Raw genomic sequence first — 14,277 nt, 5'->3', positions numbered from 1 at the left:
ACAATGTGTTATATGACAACTGAAATGAAATTAGGTAAACATAAAAACTCAACTGCAATTAAATCCAAGAAAACAACTATTGTTAAATTCTTATTTATTCAGGCAAAGGACAAAATAGCAAAAGAATCTGTATGTTTGTTGTGACACTCTCTCCCCCGTGTGCACCCTCTGTTATATGGTTATGATATATATTGTACAAAGTATGCCTTGTCAGTATCATTTGAAAACTCATAATCTGCTGAATATTATTATCTTGTTGAAATGGGTATAACATCACTGCATGTCTGTAGCAAGGTCGACGTCTCATTGCCGTGGTGCCTCCCACTGGTCATCCTGGGAATTAGCTCTTGTCCAGCTGCCAAGCGCCTCCTTCTGGCCGGTGTCTCGCCTGCCTTGGGCCTCGTGTCCCTCCTGGACCCCGGTGCCCCTTCCTTAGGGTTCTGCCCCCCCGGTAATCCCCACACTCTGGGTCTCCCCTCCCAGGGAACCCCTAACCCTCTATCCCCACCTTGCCTCAGTGGCTACTGCCAGTCATCATCTAGCCCCCGTTCACTGGGGCAGACTGCAGTCTGTAATGGCCACTCATCATTGGCAAGAGGATAGGACCAGCTACCTCTGCATATTCCCAGGCTGCCCCTCTGCAGCCCCAGTACCTTCGGTAGGCCATCAACAAGGCCTGCAGCCTGGGGATTTACCAGGCTGGAGCTCCCCAGCTCCCTTTGCCCTTCCCCAGCACTGCTCCGTTTGAGGTACCTTGCTCCCAGGCACCTAGCCCTTCTCCCTCCAGGGCTAGAGTGAGACTCCTTCAGTGCCTGGCTCACAGCCCTCTTATCAGGGTCAGGTAGGCCCTGATTGAGCTGGCCACACCTGTGGTCAGCTACTCAGTCAGCTTCCCCCAGCTCTTCTCACTCCTCTTATTTCAGGAGTGGGGTAACCCCTCCACTACAATGTCAAATTCGGAGATTTTGTTATATGATTTCAAGTATCAGAGGGGTAGCCGTGTTAGTCTGGATCTATAAACAGCAACAAAGAGTCCTGTGGCACCTTATAGACTAAGTGGATATTCACCCATGAAAGCTTATGCTCCAATATATCTGTTAGTCTCTAAGGTGCCACAGGACTCTCTGTTGCTGCTATATGATTGTTACTGAAATATGCTGACAGGTTTCAGCATATTTCCGTGTTAGTCTGTATCAGTAAAAAGAACGGAGAGTACTTGTGGCACCTTAGAGACTAACACATTTATTTGGGCATAGGCTTTCGTGGGCTACAGCCCACTTCATCGGATGCATGCCGTGAAAAATACAGTAGGAAGATATATATACACAGAGAACATGAAAAAATGGGTGTTGCCATACCAACTCTACGAGACTAATCAATTAAGGTGGGCTATTATCGGCAGGAGAAAAAAACGTTTGTAGTGATAATCAGGATGGCCCATTTCAAACAGTTGACAAGAAGGTGTGAGTAACAGTAGGGGAAAAATTAGCATGGGGAAATAGTTTTTACTTTGAGTAATGACCAGTGATGAGCTGCCAAATTTTTAACAACCGGTTCCCTCCTCCCTCCAAATTTTTAACAACTGGTTCCCTCCTCCCCCCCCACTCCTGTCCCATCCAACCCCCCCCATGTTCCTTGACAGCCCCCCCCACCCATGCCATATCCACCCCCCTTCCCTGTCCCCTGACTGCCCCTTGCCACCCCATCCAACCCCTTCTCTCATTCCTGATGGCACCCCGGGGACCCCGACCCCCTCCCACCCCCCCGTCGCTCGGTCCCTTGACTGTCCCTGGAATCCCTACCCCTAACTGCCCCACACCGCCCCATCCAACCCCTACTCCTTTCTGACTCCCCCCCGACCCTTACCCCCATTCAATCCCCCTGTTCCCTGCCCTCTGACTGCTCCAACACTAATCCACCCCCCCAACTCCCCTGCCCTCTATCCATCACGCCCTCCCTGCTCCCCTTACCTTGCTGCCTGGAGATGGGGTCCCAGCTGGGCTGGGGCTGGGACCAGGACACTGGGGCAGGAGCGCCGCGCCAGCCCGGGACCGCCGCAGACGCCGGGACAGGAGCCCTGCTGCACCGCCCGCCGGACCCGGACCCGCCGCGGACCCCGGGCAGGAGCCGAGCCCCGCCGCGCCCGCTGCTGGGCCATGGACCCAGAGCCAAACTCCGCCGGCGCGGACCTGGACGGGGGGGGCCAGAGCCCCCACGGCAGGAGCCGAGCCCCGCTGCGCGACCCCGGGCAGGGCCAGAGCCTGCCGCGCGCCCACGGCAGGAGCCGAGCCCGCTGCGCCGCCGGCCGCGGACCCTGAGGCAGGAGCGAGCCCGCCGCGCCCCACCCAGCCGCGGACCCTGGGGCAGGAGCCGAGCCCCGCGCCCCACCCAGCCGCGGACCCGGGGCAGGAGCGGACCCCAGGGCAGGAGCCCCGCCCGCGCCCGCTTGCTTACCTGTCTGCCTGCCTCCGTCCCTCCTGTTCAGGCTTCCCGCGAACATCTGATTCGGAAAGCAGGGAAGGGGAGGAGAAGGGGGCGGAGCAGGAGAGGAGCGGGAGGTGAGCTTCAGCCGGAGCTTTTGTTAAATTTAGCAGCCCTTATAGAACTGGTTGTCCTGGAACAACCGGTTCTAAAATGGCTGCTAAATTTAACAACCGGGATCGCGGGAACCAGTGCGAACTGGCTCCAGCTCACCCCTGCCTGCCTGGCTCTTTAGCATCCGGTTCTCTGTCTGGCGTCTAATTTTAGCAAACGGTTCGCGCGAACCGTTGCGAACCGTCTGCAGCTCACCCCTGGTAATGACCCATCCACTCCCAGTCTTTATTCAAGCCTAATTTAATGGTGTCCAGTTTGCAAATTAATTCCAGTTCTGCAGTTTCTCATTGGAGTCTGTTTTTGAAGTTATTTGGTTGAAGAATTGCGACTTTTAGGTCTGTAATTGAGTGACCAGGGAGGTTGAAGTGTTCTCGGACTGGTTTTTCAATGTTATTATTCTTGATGTCTGATCTGTGTCCATTTATTCTTTTGCATAGAGACTGTCTGGTTTGGCCAATGTACATGGCAGAGGGGCATTGCTGGCACATGATGGCATATATCACATTGGTAGATGTGCAGGTGAATGAGCCTCTGATGGTGTGGCTGATGTGGTTAGGTCCTATGATGGTGTCCCTTGAATAGACATGTGGACAGAGTTGGCATCGGGCTTTCTTGCAAGGGTAGGTTCCTGAGTTAATGTTTTTGTTGTGTGGTGTGTGGTTGCTGGTGAGTATTTGCTTCAGGTTGGGGGACTGTCTGTAATCAAGGACTGGCCTGTCTCCCAAGATCTGTGAGAGTGAGGGATCGTCCTTCAGGATAGGTTGTAGATCTTTGATGATGCGCTGGAGAGGTTTTAGTTGGGGGCTGAAGGTTACTTTCTTTGTTGGGCCTGTCCTTGAGTAGGTGACTCTGGGTATTCTTCTGGCTCTGTCAATATGTTTCTTCACTTCAGCAGGTGGGTATTGTAGTTTTAAGAACACTTGACAGAGATCTTATAGGTGTTTGTCTCTGTCTGAGGGATAGGAGCAAATGTGGTTGTATCTTAGAACTTGGCTGTAGACAATGGACAGTGCTAATAAGTGATGGTCACATAAACACCACCCTATACTGGAAACCTACTGACCGCTATATTTACCTTCATGCCTCCAGCTTTCATCCAGACCACGTCACACGATCCATTGTCTACAGCCAAGCTCAAAAACAGACTCCAATGAGAAACTGCAGGGAGGTTACAATAAACCATAGGCCTCACACTATGATATCGTTTGCTATCATTCAGCAAGCTCACGTGCTCATGGTGCTGTTGCTGCTATTCCTATGTGGCTGACACGCACCCTGTATCAGGAGGAGGAGGGATGTTGCTGTTGTGTTTTGTTGCTATATCAACGTCTCTCAGGTTTTTACATGCACGCATCACTGTAGCGTAATAGCATTTCCTGGGAGTATCTTACCTGTAGATCACACAAAATCATTCACTACCAGCACACCTTCGGGTGTGTGTGTGTTTCTGTGTGTGTGTGTGTGAGTGAGTGAGTGATTCTGCTGCTAATGTGCCATCCTGTAAAAATGCTGGTGACACTGCAGTTGCTGTGTTGTTTGTATAACAATGCTTTGCCATGTCTTACTAAAAATATAATTTTGTTTGTCTAGCTAGCTAGCCGTGAAAATTCCCCCTTTTGCCCTCTGTATTACCATACATCCATACTAAGTCTACTAAATTATATGCTACCAACCCCACATCCATTATTTTTCAGTGTCTGGGAAAGTAAATGGATTGCAACCATCATGGATCATCTTAGCAAATTAAAAGTGTTGCATCTACTGGATGTCTAGTTATGGGAGATTCGTTGCATATAATAAAACAACATTAACAACGACAAAAAATAGGGTTTTTTAAGTATGTACACTGGTTGTGAATAAGGTGTCCCCAAGACCAAAAAATATCGTTCTTCAAGATTCTTCAGGTACTTTATTACAATAGTAAGCGCTCTCTGGCACTACCCACAGGTAGTGTTTGCAGGCTGAGGGCCTATTATTGCTACTAAATCTAATCTGCTAAAATCTTTTTTTTTTTAATTTTGAAGCTTGCCCTGCCACAACTCCTATAATAAAGGGAGCACTCATTTGTTTACAAACTCTTTCAAACCATAGGGAATATTGTCGGGTCAAGTCAGTAACAGTGTCAGGGAGGAACCCCACAGGTAGGGGTGTATTTCACAGAGGGGAAATCTGTGGTGATGTCAGTTCCCTTGGGAATAGGCTAGGTGGTGCTAGAGCACACTTGCATGCTGTGTGCTAAAGGGCTGTTGCTGGTAAAGGTTTGCTGGAATAAAGAGATTATGATCCATATAGTGCTACTGTTTTCTTCTAATTAAAGTATGTCATGGCAACCAGAAAAGCCTTCAAGATCAAGAACAGAAAGGGATGTTCCTGTGTGGTCCCCCGAAGGAATGCAGAATAGTGGTGTGCACACACACAGAGTGCAGTTATACATGATGTATCCAATTATCGCTACTCTCAGATCAATAATACTTTGACAGGTAAGAGATAAGATGCCAATTGCTTGGAAGAGATGTAGAAGGCAATGAGGTTCATATAGGGCCAAGAATTCAAGGCCAGGTTTTCAAATGCTCAGTGACCACACTGGGAGCCCTATTAAAAAAAAATTGCTGAGATCTTTAGAAAATCTACTCACTAATTTTGGTGCCTAATTGGCGGTTGAGTTCTTCTGAATATTTGGTCCTAATTGTGGATTGAATTCTATTTTAAAAAAACAAAAAAGGCCTAGGGCTAAAGTGAGTATTAAAAGTCTTTATTATTTTTGTCCTCTGCAGTGTCATTCAGCAGACATCTGCCCCTGAGAGAGGCTACATGCAGGGACATGCAGTCCTGCCTTGATTTTTTTAATAGACTGAAGCCCCCGTTACACTAGAGTCCAGCATGGGAATGTCCTGTGGGTCAATTACAGGGCCTGGTAAAGGGCACAGCTCAGCAGTCAAGGGCAGGTAATGACAACACCTTCAAGTGAAGTGGATAAAGACAGAGTGAAACGAGCGATAGCAATAGGTAGGCTAAAGATTGAGGCCTGTGACACCAGTTGCATTTGTCAGGCTTGCTACGGCCTGGGGATTTTCTCTGTTTGGAATGTTGTAGAGACACATCACTCAGGATGGCTGGATTTTCCTGGCTTCCTGTCAAATCGAGATTTATTCACAGAAATCTGTTTTGCCATATAAAACTAAATGGCACTTTTCCCTGTGTGGATTTGACTAGTCAGTATCAGCTGGTGGTGCCAAGTAAGGTTTTTATGTTTTTCCCTCCATCAGTTGCTTTCTTGGGATGGATATTATGTGCTGGTGATGAGTGAGTTGTTACTACCCAATGAAAGTAGTAGTTAGGGGTACTCGACACCTAACAGGAGGTGCTCAGGACTTTGCAGGCTTGACCTCTTGGAGAATATTCTTGTCTTTGTTTTCCTTTGGGGGCAATTCAGACTTGTTGCAATTTTAGGAGAAAGCAACGTATGGTCTGCCCTTTTGTGCCTCCTCCACACCACTTGATGGAAGATGGTAGTGAATCGGTGCTGGTTCTCTTGGTTTTTTTAGAACTAATGGCAGCCAATATAGAATCACAGAATCATAGAAATATAGAACTGGAAGAGACCTCGATAGGTTATCTAGTCCAGTCCCCTGCTTTGAGAAACGACTAAGTATTATCTAGACCATCCCTGACAGTTGTGTGGCTAACCTGCTCTTAAAAACCTCCAATGATGGATATTCCATAACTTCCCTAGGTCATTTCTTTCAATACTTAACTACCCTTGCAGTTAGGAAATTTTTTCCAAATGTCCAACCTAAACCTCTCTTGCTGCAATTTAAGCCCATTGCTTCTTGTCCCGTCCTCAACGGTTCACGAGAACAATTTTTCTAACTCCTCCTTGTAACAACATTTTATGTACTTGAAAAATATCATCTCCCCCTTCAGTCTTCTCTTCTCCAGATTAAACAAATCCATTTTTTTTCAATCTTCCCTCATAGGTCATGTTTTCTAGACCTTTAATCATTTTTGTTGCTCTCCTCTGGACTTTCTCCAGTTTGTCCATTTTTTTCCCAAAGTATGGGGCCCAGAACTGGACACAGTACTCCAGCTTAGGCTTTATCAGTGCTGAGTAGAGCGGAAGAATTACTTCTCATGTCTTGCTTACAATACTTCTGCTAAAACATCCCAGAATGATGTTTGCTTTTTTTTTTTTTTTTGCAGCTATGTGACATTGTTGTCCACATTTAGTTTGTGATCCACTGTAACCTCTAGATCCTTTTCTGCAGTACTACTTCTTAGCAGTCATTTCCCATTTTGTATTTGTGCAATTGATTATTCCTTCTGAACTGGAGTACTTTGCATTTGTCCTTATTGAATTTCATCCTATTTATTTCAGTTCATTTCTCCACTTTGTCAAGATCAATTTGAATTCTAATCCTGTCCTCCAAAGCACTTGCAACCCCTCCCAGCTTGGTATCATCTGCAAACTTTATACGTGTACTCTCTATGCCATTATCCAAATCACATATGATGATATTGAATAGAACCAGACCTAGGCCTGATCCCTGTGGAGCCCCACTCAATATGCCCTTTCAGCTTGATTGTGAACCATTGATACTATGCTGAGTGTACTTTTCCAACCAGTTGTGCACCCTCCTTATGGTAGGTTTGTCTAAGCTATATTTCTCTAGTTTCTTTATGAGAAGGTCATGTGAGATAGTATCAAAAGCCTTACTAAGGTCAAGATATATCAAATCTACTGCTTCCCCCTATCCACGAGGCTTGTCACCCTGTCAAAGAAGGATATTAGTTTGGTTTGACATGATTTGTTCTTGACAAATCCATGTTGACTATTACTTATCATCTTATTATCTTCTAGGTACTTACAAATTGATTGCTTGATTATTTGCTCCATTATCTTTCCGAATACCAAAGTTAAACTGACTGGTCTATAATTCCCTGTTTGTCCCTTTTCCCCTTTTTTATAAATAGGTGCTATATTTGCCCTTTTCCAGTCCTCTGGGCTCTCTCTCATCCTCCATGAGTTCTGAAAGATAATCGCTAATGGCTCAGAGATTTCTTCAACCAGCTCCTGAAGTATTCTAGGATGTGTTCCATCAGGACCTGCCCTAACTTTTCAAAGTAATTCATAACTTGTTCTTTCCCTATTTTAGCCTCAGCTCCTACCACATTTACACTGATTTTCAGTGTGTTAGTTGTCCGATCACTGCTAACTTTTTTGATGAAAACTGAAACAAAAAAGGCATTTAACACTTAGGCCATTGCTGTGTTTTCTGTTGCTGTCTTTTCCTCCTCATTGAGTAATGGGCCACCCTGTCCTAGGTCTTCCTCTTGCTTCTAATGTATTTGTAAAAAGCTTTCTTGTTGCCCTTCATGACCCTAGCTGATTTAATCTCATTTTGTGCCTTGGCCTTCTAATTTTGTCCCTACATGCTTGTGTTGTGGGAGGAGGGGGTCTGGTGGGTTTTTTTAATTCAGCCTTTGTAATTTGACTGAGTTTCTACTTTTTTGAGTTTCAGGTAATTGAAGATCAGGGGCGCTGGAACAATTTTTATAGTGGGGATGCTGAGAGCCATTGAACCAAACTGTAAACCCTGTATATAACGGAATCCATTTTGAGCCAGGGGTAATGCCACACCCCCAGCACTCCTAGTTCCAGCATCTACGTTGAAGATCTCCTGGATAAGCCAGGGAGATCTCTTGCCATACTTCCTCTCTCCCCTACGCACAGAAAGAGATGACTGTTTGCAAGGTGAGGGACCATGCTGAGACAATGGTCTGGAACCAACCCTAGAAATTTGGGAGCAGGCAATAACGGAGGGTGGAAAGAGAGGAAACTCCTCCCCTTCGTCACCCCCCGCACAGAGTCTGACCCCTCTGCAGAAAGAAGGGGGAGCTACATGTACCCTTTCCCCAGAAAGTGAGGTGTTACTCAGGAATCAGGCCTTAGGGTCTGACTGTATGCAGGATGGGTTTCTCTCTCCCTCTAACGATTTGCATCTGACCCGCAACCAAAACTGCAGGGACAAGTTTGATTCCAGGGCCTCAACTCTTAACACCTCACAAACATTTTAGTGGCTTCCAATTTGAAATTCTGGCTTGACGCCTTCTCGGATAACACCCTTCACACTTTTCTATTCTACAGCCATTCTCATTGCTGGAAACGCAGCTAAGTGAGTAGAGACAGAAAACCCCGTTACTGAAAAGCTGCTGTCAGCTAACACAATCCAGCAAACTGGACATGAAAGTCACATACAGGGAATGTTGAAGGTTAAAAAAATAACTTAAAAGTATTCTTAAACTATAAGAAGCATGCTCAAAATGTACTCTTTTCCTATAAAAGCACAGTGAAAAAGAAGTCACCCAGTGAAACTAATGGTACTTATTACGTTCAGAACAAATAAATAAAGTAGCATAATGGGGTCGTGGTCTATGAATGGGGCATGTCATTGCTACTGCAATAACAAAAATATTACATTATTAATTAGTATTATTAATTAATAATATAATAATAAGTAATAGCCTTCAGAATTCAGTGGCAAAAGCAGTGTTGGAGCCAAACGCAGTTGCTGAATTTTGAAAAAAAAAATAGCTTTGCCAATTTTGTGGCAAAACGTAACATATATAATTCTGAATGCCAAGATACCTGATTCTGGAAGTAATCTGACAACCACAGCGTTCAGGAAGGATTTGTTAGTTGTTGTTGTGGTTGCTGTCATTATGTTTTGAGTATGGCTGATCAGGAATCTTTCAACCAAATGGTTTTTCATCAATGTGTCAGTTCTGATTGACATTTTTCAGGTCTCAGAGAGCAGGAAAGACCCAGCCCAGAAACCAGTTGGCTAGGGACCCACATCATGTGTGGGAGATCCATGTTCAAGACCCTACTCTGTCTGAGGGCTTGTCTGCACTTAACGGGGGATCGACAAGCGGCAATCGATGCATCTAGTGAAGACCTGCTAAATTGACCACAGATCACTCTTCCGTCAATTCCTGTAACTCAGATTGCAAAGCTTAGATCGAATTTCCCCTGTAGTGTAGACAAGGCCTCAGTCAGAGCAAGTGTTTGAATCTGTGTCTCCCACATCCCAGATGAGTGACGTTACCACTGGCCTACACAGTCAGTCTCTCTTGCTCACTGAATATTCAATTAGGTATACAAAGTGGAACCGCTCCAAGAAGACTAGCCAATAGCCTAGCAGTTAGGCACTCCCTGGGGACATGGGAGCTGCCCTGCCCTGAAGAGCGTCCAGTCAAAACATGTCACCATGGCCCTGAGCCAAAGCCCACTGAAGTCAATGGGAATCTTTCTATTGTCTTCTGTGGGCTTTGGATCAGGCTGTCCATGAGGATCCTTGACAGAGGTGACAATAATATGACCATGTGGTTACACATGCAGCGCGCATCTCGATGGGCCCATTACACACTTGGTGCTTGTTTAGTTACCTTTCCTCCCCCTCATGTCTTGTAGATAAGAATTGCCCAGGGCTACACAATTGTCTTTGTTCATTATGGAGATCCCCCACCACCATCACCCCCGCTGCTGGAGACAGGCTATTGAGATGGACGGCCCACTATTCTGATCTGGTAGGGTAAATCCTGTATTTCTCTGTGCCTATAAAGACTTCAGAGCAGAAAAGTATCTTGTCTAAAATCCATGCATACAGTACATGATCTTTTAATGCAGGTAGAACTGCTCAACATTAATGCTCTAAATCTAAACCGACGGTAGTTGATAAGTAGTTTTCATATTGTTCACATTATATTTGCCTGTTATAAGTCTTGCCTGGTTGTATGCAAAAATAGTGACATTAATTTTTAATGATATTCTGCTAATAGAGAAATGCAGTTCTCAAAATCCCGGAAGTTAAGTTGTGGGCAGGGCTCCGTTGTTATCTCAATGGAGTTTCTTTCGCAGTGAACTCATCTAAATATATTGCTATGGTTTAGCCTTTTTTGCCAAGGCTCTCACAGTGTGTGTGTAGCACCTAAACCCATTCCTCATTCCTATTTAAAATATTCCAAATGATGTGGGGAGTAGAAGTTTGAGCTAATTACAAATTATTCTCGATTTCACTAGCATTTTATTAACAAATCCACATTAATCCAGTATTAAATCAGGGCGGGATTATAGGATTTCTCTCCTCTGAAGCTTGGAGCAAGGCAATGTATGTAATAAAACTTCCTATTCATTTGACACAAAGCTGTTCTATCAAGTCTACACAACATGTAGGGCCGCTCCCCCTCGCTATGACACACATATGCAATCAGACACAATGGAGCTTGCAATCACTATGAAATATACAGCACACGCGTCTTCAGAATATGTGTCATCGGCCCAGCACCTCTGGCCTTGGAGGCAGTTTTCTATCTTTCTAGATCACACAGTTGGATATATCAGGAGCGATCTTCAGCTGTAGCTCCATTGGAGTCAATGGAGCTATGCCAGTTTAGACCAGCCAAAGATAACATTTATTTAAAGATAATGATAATCATTTTAACGTACATATTGTTCCTCTGTAAATCATTGTTTACAACAGAAGTTAAGATGGAGAAAAAATATTTGTGTATGTGTGGGGGAGGGGAGAGGAGGGGAGGGGAGGGGAGAGGCGAGGGGAAAGAAATGGAGCTGACATTGCTATTTCATCTGCAGTTTATTTTAATGAAACAAAATTTACACTCCTTATCCTCATCAGAAGAGTTCTGAAAGTTCAAACAGGAAGGATTATTTCATGCTAGGTTTAAAATAACTTGTTTTAGGACATAACGCTTTCAATTAAAATGAAAGTTTTGGACTCACATGCTATGCTGGCAGTGGACATGTTGCTAACAAACAAATGGTGTAGTTTGCTTTTCCATTCGGTTTGAATAGTGGGCTAGCAACTGGATTAAATGTAGCATTCAATAGCTATACAAAATGTTTCTCTGCTACGTTCCTGGTTCAAAAATGGCGCTGGCTGGCAGTGGCTACTCAAGGGGATACCATAGCTCAAGCGTCTGAAGCTTGGGTGGTTGTTGTTAGTGCTGAATGGGATTTTTTTCCTGGCCAAAATTTTGATGAAAAGTGGGGGAAATGTGGTTTTGATGGATATTTTTCTGTGACAATTTTGTGGTTTGCACTGAAAGTCTGACACAACTATACTTGTTTTGTTTAAAACCCAACACATTTAAATTTTCAGTTTTTCCACAATTTTTCTGTGAAAATTGATTTTTATTTATTTTATTTATTTATTTATTTATTTTGGTGACATTTTGTTTAATCAAAAAGCCATCTTCTGCTGAAACGGTGTTTGCAGGAGAAAATTTTGACTAGCTCTAAGTATTGTTACAGTTTGTTTAGCCCCAACAATGCATTTGGTGCTACTACATTATGCCCAGAAATTCAGCCATTCTCTGCCCCAAAGAGCTGACGATGTAACCGAGACCCACAGGTGAGAGGCCGCACTGCGAAATTCAGAGATGGGGCTCATTTAGACTGTTTCTCTCTTGTCATTATAATAAGCTCATTTCTTATGGTCCTTCACAGACGCAAGGTCCTCCCAGATTCTTTTTGCATTCCTGTGGGGCAGCAGGAGTGAGCAGTCCCTGTGCTCCCCGCAGCTATTCCACACTGGGTGAGGGAATAGATTTTTTGCTTTGAACTCTGCCACTCGGTGGACCAGTGCAATGTGGCCCAATATGTGCATTGCCACCACCTCCTGTATGCAGCGGTGTATTATTGCCTAGGCCGACAAGGCCTAGGCCTAGGGTGGCAAATTTGAAGGGGTGGCAAATTTGAGCACCCACGGAGAAGCTCCCCTGCTCCAGCTCGTCTCCTCTGTGAGCGCGCCGCCGCGTCCTGTTTCTCTCCCCTCCCTCCCAGCGCTTGTGCCGCGAAACAGCTGTTTTGTGGGGAAGGGAAGGAGGGGGAAAGAGGGGGAACGTGGCACGCTGGGGGAAGAGGTGGGGACGGGGCGGGGATTTGGGGAAGGGATCCAATAGGGGCAGGGAGGGGGTGGAGTTGGGGCAGGACTTTGGGGAAGGGGTTGGAATGGGGGCGGGGCCAGGGACGGGTGGGGCGACAATTATTTCAGGGCCTAGGGGCGGCAAAATCATTAATCCACCACTGCCTGTAAGTTTATGTGTGTGTAATTCCTCTTGCATGGATGTGACTGCATGTCCCTCCTGTATGTCTGCATGTTCTTTGTGTGTGTGTGCATGTGTGTGCGCGCATGCACGTGTGCACTTGTGTGTCAAGAATGTTTTGAAAATAGGCAAATGTACACTAGAGAAGGAGGCAAAACTCTACTCCCATCCTGCCATGGACCTTTCTTCCCATAGGAGGCCCACTGGGCAAAATTCTATTTTTGGAAAAATATTTAGCCCAGTAGTGGGAGAGCAGTGCTTGGATGCAGACTCGGGTTATTTTTCCTAGTCTATTTTATCTCGAGGGGGGTGAAATTCACCCGGGTGCAGAGAGCCAACCATGCATCACTTAAGCCCTAGAGTCTAGTCTGAGCCTTTAGGATCAGCTCTGAGTAAGGGGTGAGGTGTGACTGCTTTTCATATCTGCACTGCATCAGGGAGAGAGCCGGGAGCCAGAATAGACAGAATCGCATTTAGCTGTGCTTGAGCCAGCGTGCTAACAATAGCCCTGGGAACATTGTTCCTCAGATGGCAGCTTGGTCTCTCAAGTCCACTAGACCCCTCCAAGCTTGGAGAACCCAAGCTGCAGACTCCACAGTGCAATTTCTAGCACACTAGCTGCAGGGCCGGCTTTGGGCCGATTCGCCCGATTCCCGGGAATTGGGCCCCGCGCCTAAGAGGGCCCCGCACCTTAGGCGCCTTTTTAAATTTTTTTTACTTACCCAGGCTGCAGTCTGCTCCGGGGTCTTCCGTGGCCCTGCTCCCCTGACCAAAGCGCTGGCAGGAGCGCGGCGGCCCCACAGCCCCTCTCTCCTGGCTGGAGCTCCGGGCCCTTTAAATAGCCCCCAGAGCCCTGGGGTAGCAGGGGGCTCCAGGGGCTATTTAAAGGGCCGGGGCTACAGCTGCCTCTGCCACCCCGGTCCTTTAAATAGCCACCGGAGCCCCGCCACACCCATGCATTCTCCAGGGCTCCCGCGGCTATTTAAAAGGTCCGGGGCGGGGTAGAAGCAGGGGAGCCCTGGGCCCTTTAAATAGCCCCCAGAGCCCTGGAATAGCGGGGGGCTTGGGGGCTATTTAAAGGGCCGGGGCTCCAGCTGCCTCTGCTGCACCCCTTGCCCTGCCCGCACCAGCCCTGCCCCCCCTGCCTGCAGCCAGCTCTGCACCCCCTGCCCACAGCCAGCCCCTGCCAAACCCCCTGCCCTGTCTCCAGCCAACCCCTGCCACACACCCCTGCAGCCCTGCCCCAAGCCAGCCAGCCCCACACACACCCCTGCCCGCACCAGCCCTGCACTGCCTGCCCTGCCCACACCCAGCCCCGCACCCCCTGCCCTGTTCCCAGCCAACCCCTGCTGCACCCCCCTGCCTGAAGCCAGCCAGTCCTGCACTCCTCCGTCTCCACCCTGCCAACCCCTGCTGCACCCCCCTGCGGCCCTGCCTGAAGCCAGCCCGCCCCACACTCCCCTGTCTCCAGCCAGCCCCGCACCCCTTGCCCTGCCTGAAGCCAGACTCTACCTCCAGTCAGCCCCTGCCCTGCCTCCAACCAGCCCCATGTCCACT

Source organism: Mauremys reevesii, linkage group 9 (genome assembly GCF_016161935.1).
Source record: "Mauremys reevesii isolate NIE-2019 linkage group 9, ASM1616193v1, whole genome shotgun sequence".
Lineage (NCBI taxonomy): Eukaryota > Metazoa > Chordata > Testudines > Geoemydidae > Mauremys > Mauremys reevesii.
This window is presented reverse-complemented; position numbering follows the sequence as displayed.